Below are 8,598 nucleotides of genomic sequence, written 5' to 3'. Positions count from 1 at the left end.
CCTTCCACCTCATGCAGTGAATGTCCGGTTGCATTATTGTTGACTGTTAATTTTCAAGTGAGGCCAAAATCGTATAACCAATCAAAACATGGCTTTTTTTTATATATGTCAAAGTACTTATAAATTCTCTTAACTGTTCATACCTTCGCTCTGTTTTCACCACTTTAAAAGTCACATTTTATGTCACCACCAAACTTTTCACTATTGTCAATTATTTCTGCTTAGTTGTTTTGTGAGATGCCTGTCAAAGAAAGTTGTATGAGAAAATAAATGAAAGAATTGTACATTTGTAGGTTTGTAAGTTAAAATTTCCCCTTCTCCCTTTATATTTTACATATATTTACATCTCTTTACTCTTCATCAGTAGCTATTTAATAAAACACAACAAAAAAATTACCCTTTGAGACCTGTTATGGGGTAAAGGTCATTTAATTCGGAACAGCATAGTAGCATAACACTTTACTATTTCTGCTTTAAAATGATATGGTAAAAATAGTAAAAGTAGTAGGCTATGCTAGTTTGCTGTTCTGAATTCATTGTGCAGAGATGTCCAGAAGATGGCAGTGTAAACTCATATTACTGAAACTCACCAATTGGCTTGATCACGACACGAGGTTAACGATAACTGGCGCATTAATAAAGTAATAAATCAAAACTATTTTTTTTTCAATACAATAATTAAGCAGACATGTTGTACGAATCATTACTTTTTCGTTATTTCTTTCTGTGATTTTGTTTGCCTTTAAATAATCACGGCATTGAGTGAGAATGTTACTGTCTTTTTTTTATTGTTATTTTTTTTCCAGGTTAGATTAGACAGAAAAATCAACCAGAGGTTCACAGAGAAGAAGAAAAATTAAAATGTGGACAGACGCCTATAAACATTTGTCTTTCAAAAATATGAATTCATGCAGTCCTTCATTATAAACATTAGGGGGCACCACACATATTTTGTGTTTCATTTATTCATGTTACGACACAAAATAATGTTATTACCTATTAGAATTCTGCTTTCTGTTTACTATCTCAATTATGCCAAGGATTCACAAGAATAATGAATGGCATGACTTTCCCACAGATTCATACACAGTTTTTTTAGACTCATTAAACATCTCCAACGAGCTTGCCACTGATCAACCACTAGGTGGAACTCTATTTGTATTTGATTAAAGCACAGACTCTGATGGGTTTCCTGGTAAAATCCAAGGGGCAAGGAACTCGACCGGAAGTTGAAGTCGGGTGGGGGCTGCCATCTTTTAGCAGAACTTCACATGCGTTAGCATTCCCATTGACTCCCATTCATTTTGGCGTCACTTTGACAGCGAATAACTTTACATCTGAGGCGTTTGAAGACACTGTTTGTCCATTATTTATTTCTAAAGATACACGACAATGTATAAAGGGCTCCATTACCTTCTATGTTACATTATGGCCCCGTATGAACAGTTTTTGTAAAAAATAGGCTAACGATTGCGTCATAACCACTCGGCTCTCTGTCGCATTACCGTACACACAGGTGGGAAGCTCGCAGGCAATTAACTTAATATGGCGTACTGTCGGTACATTTTAAAATACTATACAAAATAATTAATCAGAATACTTACTCCTGCTCACTCACGACAAAGAACTCCCCGCTCAAGCTCGCCTACTCTGCAAGATTAACGATGGCAGTTTTCACGCACAGCTACTAGAAGATTTACATCTGCCAGACAGGTCGCTGACGTCGTCAAGCTTCGTTTGAGTCTGCGCGTCAGAAACGGAAGTGCTAAAAAACGCTAAAACTGGGCTTCATTTGTCTCAATTGAGTTCCAATGGGGTCGCTGTGTCCATTTCTTTTACTGTCTATGGTAAAATCCTGTGATCTTTGGACTCAGTCCAGCCTGTTGGAGAACAGACAGGAAGGGTGGGCACACTGATTGACTTCCTCTCCATTTCCTGTTCAATTGCCAGGGGCACTTTGTGCAAACTGATCCTTTGACCTTAAGAGGGACGCATCTTGACATGTTTTTTTTTAAATCTAGCTATACCGACCAGGCACAGTAGGTGTTAGATGATTTAAGATTTAACAGTGATATGGTTGTTTATTCTGTTTCACAAGCATGATTTTTTTATATTTAACATAGATTATGTCTGGCTTAAACCGAGAGGTTACTCCCAGCTGTGCTCTCTATCACTCAGGTTTGATCTTATAATAGAAGGTAAAAGAATAGAACCTAATAGTCTCTATGTTCTTTACATATTATTTTATGCATGACACCTTTTCGCCTCTGCATTTCTGAAAATAATAATTTAAAAGACATTAAAATGTACAAATGTATTGTCATCTATCTGGCTAATAAAACCTGTTTATAAGGAGTATACTTTCTCAAAAGATAATTACTCTTAGCAGCATAATACTGTATGTTTAAATAAGAACTTAAACACCAGTTTTACAATCTGTGTTTGAAACAAGTCTGAACATGATGAATACAAATTAAGGATTAACAAGGCCTCAAGTCTTCTAGGTAAACCAGCCTGACAGTGTATAGTCCCTAAACACGTGACTGTGCTGTTGTAGTTCTCTCGCTCTCCTAATTGAACGTACAAGTCCTACTATGACGAAGGTTTAGCTCTTGAATATTAATGACGTTGCCTGGTTACCTTTTCTGCGGTGTTCAGTCAAGTAGCCTACTTAATATTCATAAGGCAGCCCTTCACCGTAGTAGGATTGGTTAACGTGCTCGTTGGGGGGCAGGGCTATATTCACACACGGCGTTGAAGAGAGTGAGGACCGGTGGTGCATCCACAACCCGTGTGTCAATTCAAAACAGTCGGCATTGTGTACAAGGGCAAGTCACGCACACGGATGTACTGACCGTGAAGCAGTCGGGATACTTTGTACAAGCAGTTTGAAAGAGTAACTTTTGGAAGTTGAAGGGATTACAGTCGTATGGAGTGAGGTAAGAGCTCAGTTATCGCATGTCTTGTACAGGTGCGGACGCACTTTCGATAAATAAAGTGCTGGGAAGTATTTTCCCCCTCGCGGTTTCTATAATGGAATCTTCTTTTCGCCCTCGAATAATGGTATACATGTTTTGGAATTGCGGTGAAGTTTTGCCGGGAAAAAGGAAGCTCCAGTGAAATCTTGTTTGTAGCCAGTTGACAGTCGCAGCTATGGGAACTGGAGAGAAAGCACAGTAAAAATGTTATTAGTATTATAGCAATATCCTCGTTTGCATCAGTTTAATCTATCTAAATAATTTCTGTCATTCGTGCTCGATTTTATTTAAAGTGGTGAAAACATTTAATGAATTTATCAGTATAGGTTTCAACTTTGACATCACTGGTTTTAGTGTAGTTTTTTTTAGCCACCTAAGTTAGTGCATTGTTATTCATATTGCATATTACTACAAATGCTGTTGCAATAACAAAGACTGTTTTCATGCACATAATATTTTGGGTTTATATTATTATTATTATTGATGTCATGCTTTAACCCGATTGCCATAACCAGATTAAGATAATATTCTGATTTAGAAATCTGAAAATTGTAATTTTGGAGAATGTAAAAAAAAAAAAGAAAATAAATATCCTCAGTAAATGAATACATGGGTATGTGTGAATATATGTAAATGTACAAACGTATTTGTGAATGGTTAAGCTAAAACAATTTGGCAGCAAGAAGGCTCAACCCTTCTTTCTTTCTTTCTTTCTTTCTTTTAAACAAACACTGTGCTATCATTAAAAAGTGTCTCATAACAGTGGAAAAATTGGGAAATTGTGTGGGGCAGTTGCAAAACATCAGATCTGCATGCAGTATTTATACCCTATATGTTTACTTGGAGCCTTCAGTGACTCTAACACAAACCTTTCTCTTATCTTAAACTTTAACCTGTGTGAATTTGAATTAATAAGTGCATACAAGGAAGAAGACCCTTAAGATAAACTTTCTACCCAGACTATGCAGTTACACAGTTTTATGGTGGTTATCACATTGTGACAGAGCTATATTACTCCTCGCTAATCAGACTCAAGTTAGTTGTGTCCATGCAATTGAAACTTCATTATGATTGTTGCCATCTAGCTAGCAGAGCTGTCATCAGAAGTGTTTTAAGCACTTGATTGTACAATGTTGAGGTTGCAGCCATGATTATGTTTACAGAATTTTAGATACACACTTGAGGCCATTGGCTGCATCAGAGCCAAACTGGAGGATGCAGCGAGAAGAGGGGGTGAAGGCATTGTGTCCTGGTAATCAGGAGCGATTTTAACTTCCTCCTTCTCCTGTTGTATCCTGCATGAATGGCATGGCCTGAGAGAGTCCCAGCCCTCACTTTCAGGCCAGAGAAAGAGAAATAGGAGGGTCTGGCATGAAAGGCACTTTGAAGTGCGCTCCTCATCAGTCTTTGTCTCTCTTCTTTGCTCTGTTGAATACTGAGCAAACAGAAGCAACAAAAGAATGCTTCACAGGCCTACAGGGTAGCTAACGAATATCCCACAAGACTAATGTTAGACTAGTCTAGGGATGTCAACGATTAATCGATGATCGATTAATTGTCGATAAGAGATGCAATCGATTAAGGCTATCGATGGTCGGTTAACCGATTCAATGTTGGGCTGCGTGCGGCTCATGCGCACTCAACACGTGCGAGCGGCTGTGAGTGACGGTGACGATATATAAAAGCATCATCATTCATTCACAATGTACAAATTAAGCTTTTAATGTGATTTAAACTTTAAAGTACACTAAAATAGAAACAACATAAAAGTTCTTCAACATTAAATGCAATAGAAATGTAGTTACTAATCATTTCATCAGATAACTGTTTTATATCGTGCGCTTTGCAGGGCTGCGGGACACAGTGACAGGACAGGTAGTCTATTCATTCCTACAACTTGTTAATTCATTCCTACGAATTATTAATGTGGCAATTGTCCATGTTTCATTAATTCTGTTCCCTAAATAACCCATGATTTAAGTGAAATAAGGGAACAAATTAATAAATCGAACGAATTCTTAATTCATGAAATCTTTAATTTCCCTTCCCATTTTTACCACAGCTGCGAAAACAGTTATTAAAAGCGAAAGATAATAAAATAAACCTGGGAAATTAGAGGGTTAGACTATGAAGATTTAGGAAAAGAAACAATGCCTAAATATACTGAATTTGTGGAAATTCGTGACCAACCGGCAAACCAGAATAAAGCCGCGTAAATGAAGACTATGGGGGATTAAAAGCATGGTCGCGATGTAACATTTTCCAGTTAACCTATTATTCCTCTAATAAACAAAGCTTTTATACCACACTTGTCATAATCAGATCTTATCATTTCTAAATAAATAATTGCTGGATTCAAAACAGCGATTAATAGGCGCTGTGACCGACACATTCCTGGAGCATTCAGTTTAAATAGACCGTAGTATACCGGTCCTCTCTGCTGTTATGCCAAGGACGTTTTTGCTCATATGAAGAGGATCATCTTTTCCGTCTATATGCGAATGCGTGTTAAGTACAAGCCTAGTTTACATTATAAATAATAGTTTAACATTCAAATACATTGCGAATATGGAAACATTTCGATTTGTGCCGAATGAGACATGAGCAATAACCTCCAAATAAATCTAGCCAAATCCGCGCTCGCTCATCCTCGACTGCACGCATGCACTGTCACGATCTAATGCGCTGTATGCCGGATTTTTAAAAATCTGACATTTTCTAGGACAGAATCCAGCAGCAGGATCAAATTAATGTGAGCAACTGTGTTTTGGTGCAGCAGCGCCGATGTAGTTCACTTAATGTGCAGCGCAGTCACACGCGCTCCACATTTCGGATAATTTTATACAATAATGTCAGTTGAAAACATTGCAATTGTGCTTTAAAATACAACAACGAGCACCACAAAACCATTTAAAGATGCGCGTTCAGCGTTCTCCGTGTGGGATTGGAAACTGTCAACAAAGTAAAATGACCTCAAAAGTATGGCGCGCTCTCTTCATTTTATCAAATGATCATAATCGCATCTATTCATTTTATAATCCTGCTACTAGCATTTTATTCAGACTAAAACCTCTTTAATTCAAGTGAGAAAGCGTTTTGTGTGTGTGTGTGGCTTTTGCACATCCTGTCATACCGCTGACTGTGTGCCTGCAATAGACGCATTTTGCAGTATTATGGTTAACGATTAATCGATTAATTGATCGTTAATTTAAACGACGATCGATCATGGAAATAATCGAAATTTGACATCCCTAGACTAGTCACATTTTAGGCTTTCTTACAGAAAATGTTGTCTCTCATACATTTTTTAAGCTGAATATAAGTTAAGCTTAATCAACAATGTTTGTGGCCTAATATTGACTACCATGAATAATTTTAATCCATTGTTAGTATGGTGGGGTATGTTGTAGTATTGTAAACGCATTGCATTAACTATTCTTTTAAAGCCTAAAAACTCTAAAAAGCTGTAAAACAGGTTATTTTTTCAGTGCTAAAATCATGTTGCACATAGGCTACACTTACAGTCTTACAGCTATATTATTAAAACAATAAATTGTATTGGCTTTTATTGGCCCAGTTCACTTCCATCGTACTTGCCTTATTGTAAACCAAATTTATTTATTTTTTTAAAACATTTTTTAAAGGGAAAACTTGAAGTTACCATGGAATATTATATTATTATTAAATAATAATACATTTTAACATATTGATGTTATGTATGATGTTATATATAAGTTATAGATGCTATATATATACTATTTTCTGTAATTTAATAACTTTCATAAATATGCAATAGAGCATTGCCATACTGAACCATTATGTTTGCATTAGGCTAGCTTTTTTGCATTGTAGTCAAAGTTTTTGTAATTTTGTAATGTGCTTTTTAAATATTTATTCATAAAACAATATTTTATATATATATATATATATATATATATATATATATATATGAACGACTAAGTTTCCTTTTTTAGAAATTTTTATTTTTATTTTTTAAATGCATAGAATGCAATACATACATCAAAAATAAACATTTAATTATTATCGATTATTTCTCTGACTGTACTTGTACTGTGAACAATAACAAAGTTGACAAAATGAACTTAGTGCATTTAAGTGCCATTCATTTAGGGTAGCACTTTTGGAGCATTTAGGAGGCAAATACACATGGACAGGAACTTGGAACAAGAGAATCATGTCAGCTGCTTGCTCAGTGGAACATGAAGTAGCTGTCCGCACATATCTGTCCATACGAAGCTGTGATGATTTACTGAAAAAGAAATTTTCAGTAATTTTTTTTTAAATTTATTACGAAGCTAAAATATCATTATCATACAGTAAGTTAATGGCTGTGCATTTAGAAATCTTATTCACGGCAATAAAACTAAAATGAACAAAGACTCAAATTGGAGCACATTAGGCTTAGGGACATGATTATAACATGTATTCAAACAAAAGTATCGACTGAGTATTCAGAGGCATGGTATAAAGCATCAAAAAAGTTGTGAATAATATAATAATTTGTATTATGGCTGCACGATATTGAAGAGAAATGTGATATGCGATAACTTGCAATGTTCGATATACAATCATGGGCTAATGTTTTGAGAGTGTAAAATAAATTAAAATGTAGAACGTTAACCAGCATACATGTTTTCACATTCTTTCACATTATAAAGAAAGTATTTAATGGTAAAAGCCATTCACAACTTTTTTGGGCAGTAAATTAACTCCTTTGGTAGCCGTGGTATAAACTAAGCTGTTAAATAATCTGGTGGTATAACGGCCCTTCCATATCCGCATGCAGTATATTTTCACATAATTGTACTGCCTGTCGTGGGTTGTCCCATACATAGTTAACATACTTTATTTAACAGCATTCATCTCGACATTAGAGATGAATGCATCTCGTCAATTTAATGCTACATTAAATTGACCTTGTCCCGGGTGACGGTCCTCTGGTCTCTGAGTAGAGTGGATGTTTTCTGTTCTTTTTTCCCCCAAATTCCATTTAATTTTTTTCAAATTCTGTTTACATTTTTCTGGATTCCATTTTTTTTTTTTTTTTTACTTTTTAAATTTAGATAAAGCTCCAATTTGAGTCTTGGTTCATTTTAGTTTGATTGCCGTGAATAAGATTTCTAAATGCACAGCCATTAACTTACTGTATGATAATTATATTTTAGCTTAGTAATAAATTTCAATAATTTTTTTTTCACCTCTTTTTCAGTAAATCATCACAGCTTCGTATGGACAGATATGTGTGGACAGCTACTTCATGTTCCACTGAGCAAGCAGCTGAGTTTTCAGAGAGCATTTTAAACATGATTCTCTTGTTCCAAGTTCCTGTCCATGTGTATTTGCCTCCTAAATGCTACAAAAATGCTACCCTAAATGAATGGCACTTAAATGCACTAAGTTCATCTGTCAACTTTGTTATTGTTCACAGTACAAGTACAGTCAGAGAAAAAGAAATGCATGTTGTAAGACAATGAAAGTGTTTTTTTGTACTTGCATGCATGTCAACCTATTGTTGGGGACTCCCAAAACCAAATATATTGTTGCCCATAATAGGTCACTTTAAAGATAACCATACTGTTTTGAACTTGTTCTGTGCAAA

The 8,598-nt window shown here is 35.5% G+C and overlaps 1 protein-coding gene across 1 annotated transcript in view; it reads left to right on the top strand.

The window, feature by feature from the left end:
• The first annotated feature begins 2,735 nt into the window (after positions 1–2,735).
• LOC113049528 (rho guanine nucleotide exchange factor 28-like) overlaps positions 2,736–8,598 on the top strand; it is a 58,078-nt gene continuing 52,215 nt past the window's right edge. Inside the window, exon 1 of the mRNA XM_026211943.1 lies at positions 2,736–2,939. The gene's annotated coding sequence lies outside the window, so the exon portion shown is untranslated. The remainder of the gene's footprint in view (positions 2,940–8,598) is intronic.

This window comes from Carassius auratus, chromosome 30, assembly GCF_003368295.1.
Source record: "Carassius auratus strain Wakin chromosome 30, ASM336829v1, whole genome shotgun sequence".
NCBI classification, from domain to species: domain Eukaryota; kingdom Metazoa; phylum Chordata; class Actinopteri; order Cypriniformes; family Cyprinidae; genus Carassius; species Carassius auratus.
Note: the sequence above shows the minus strand (reverse complement) of the source record. Positions and strands in the feature narration are given on the sequence as shown.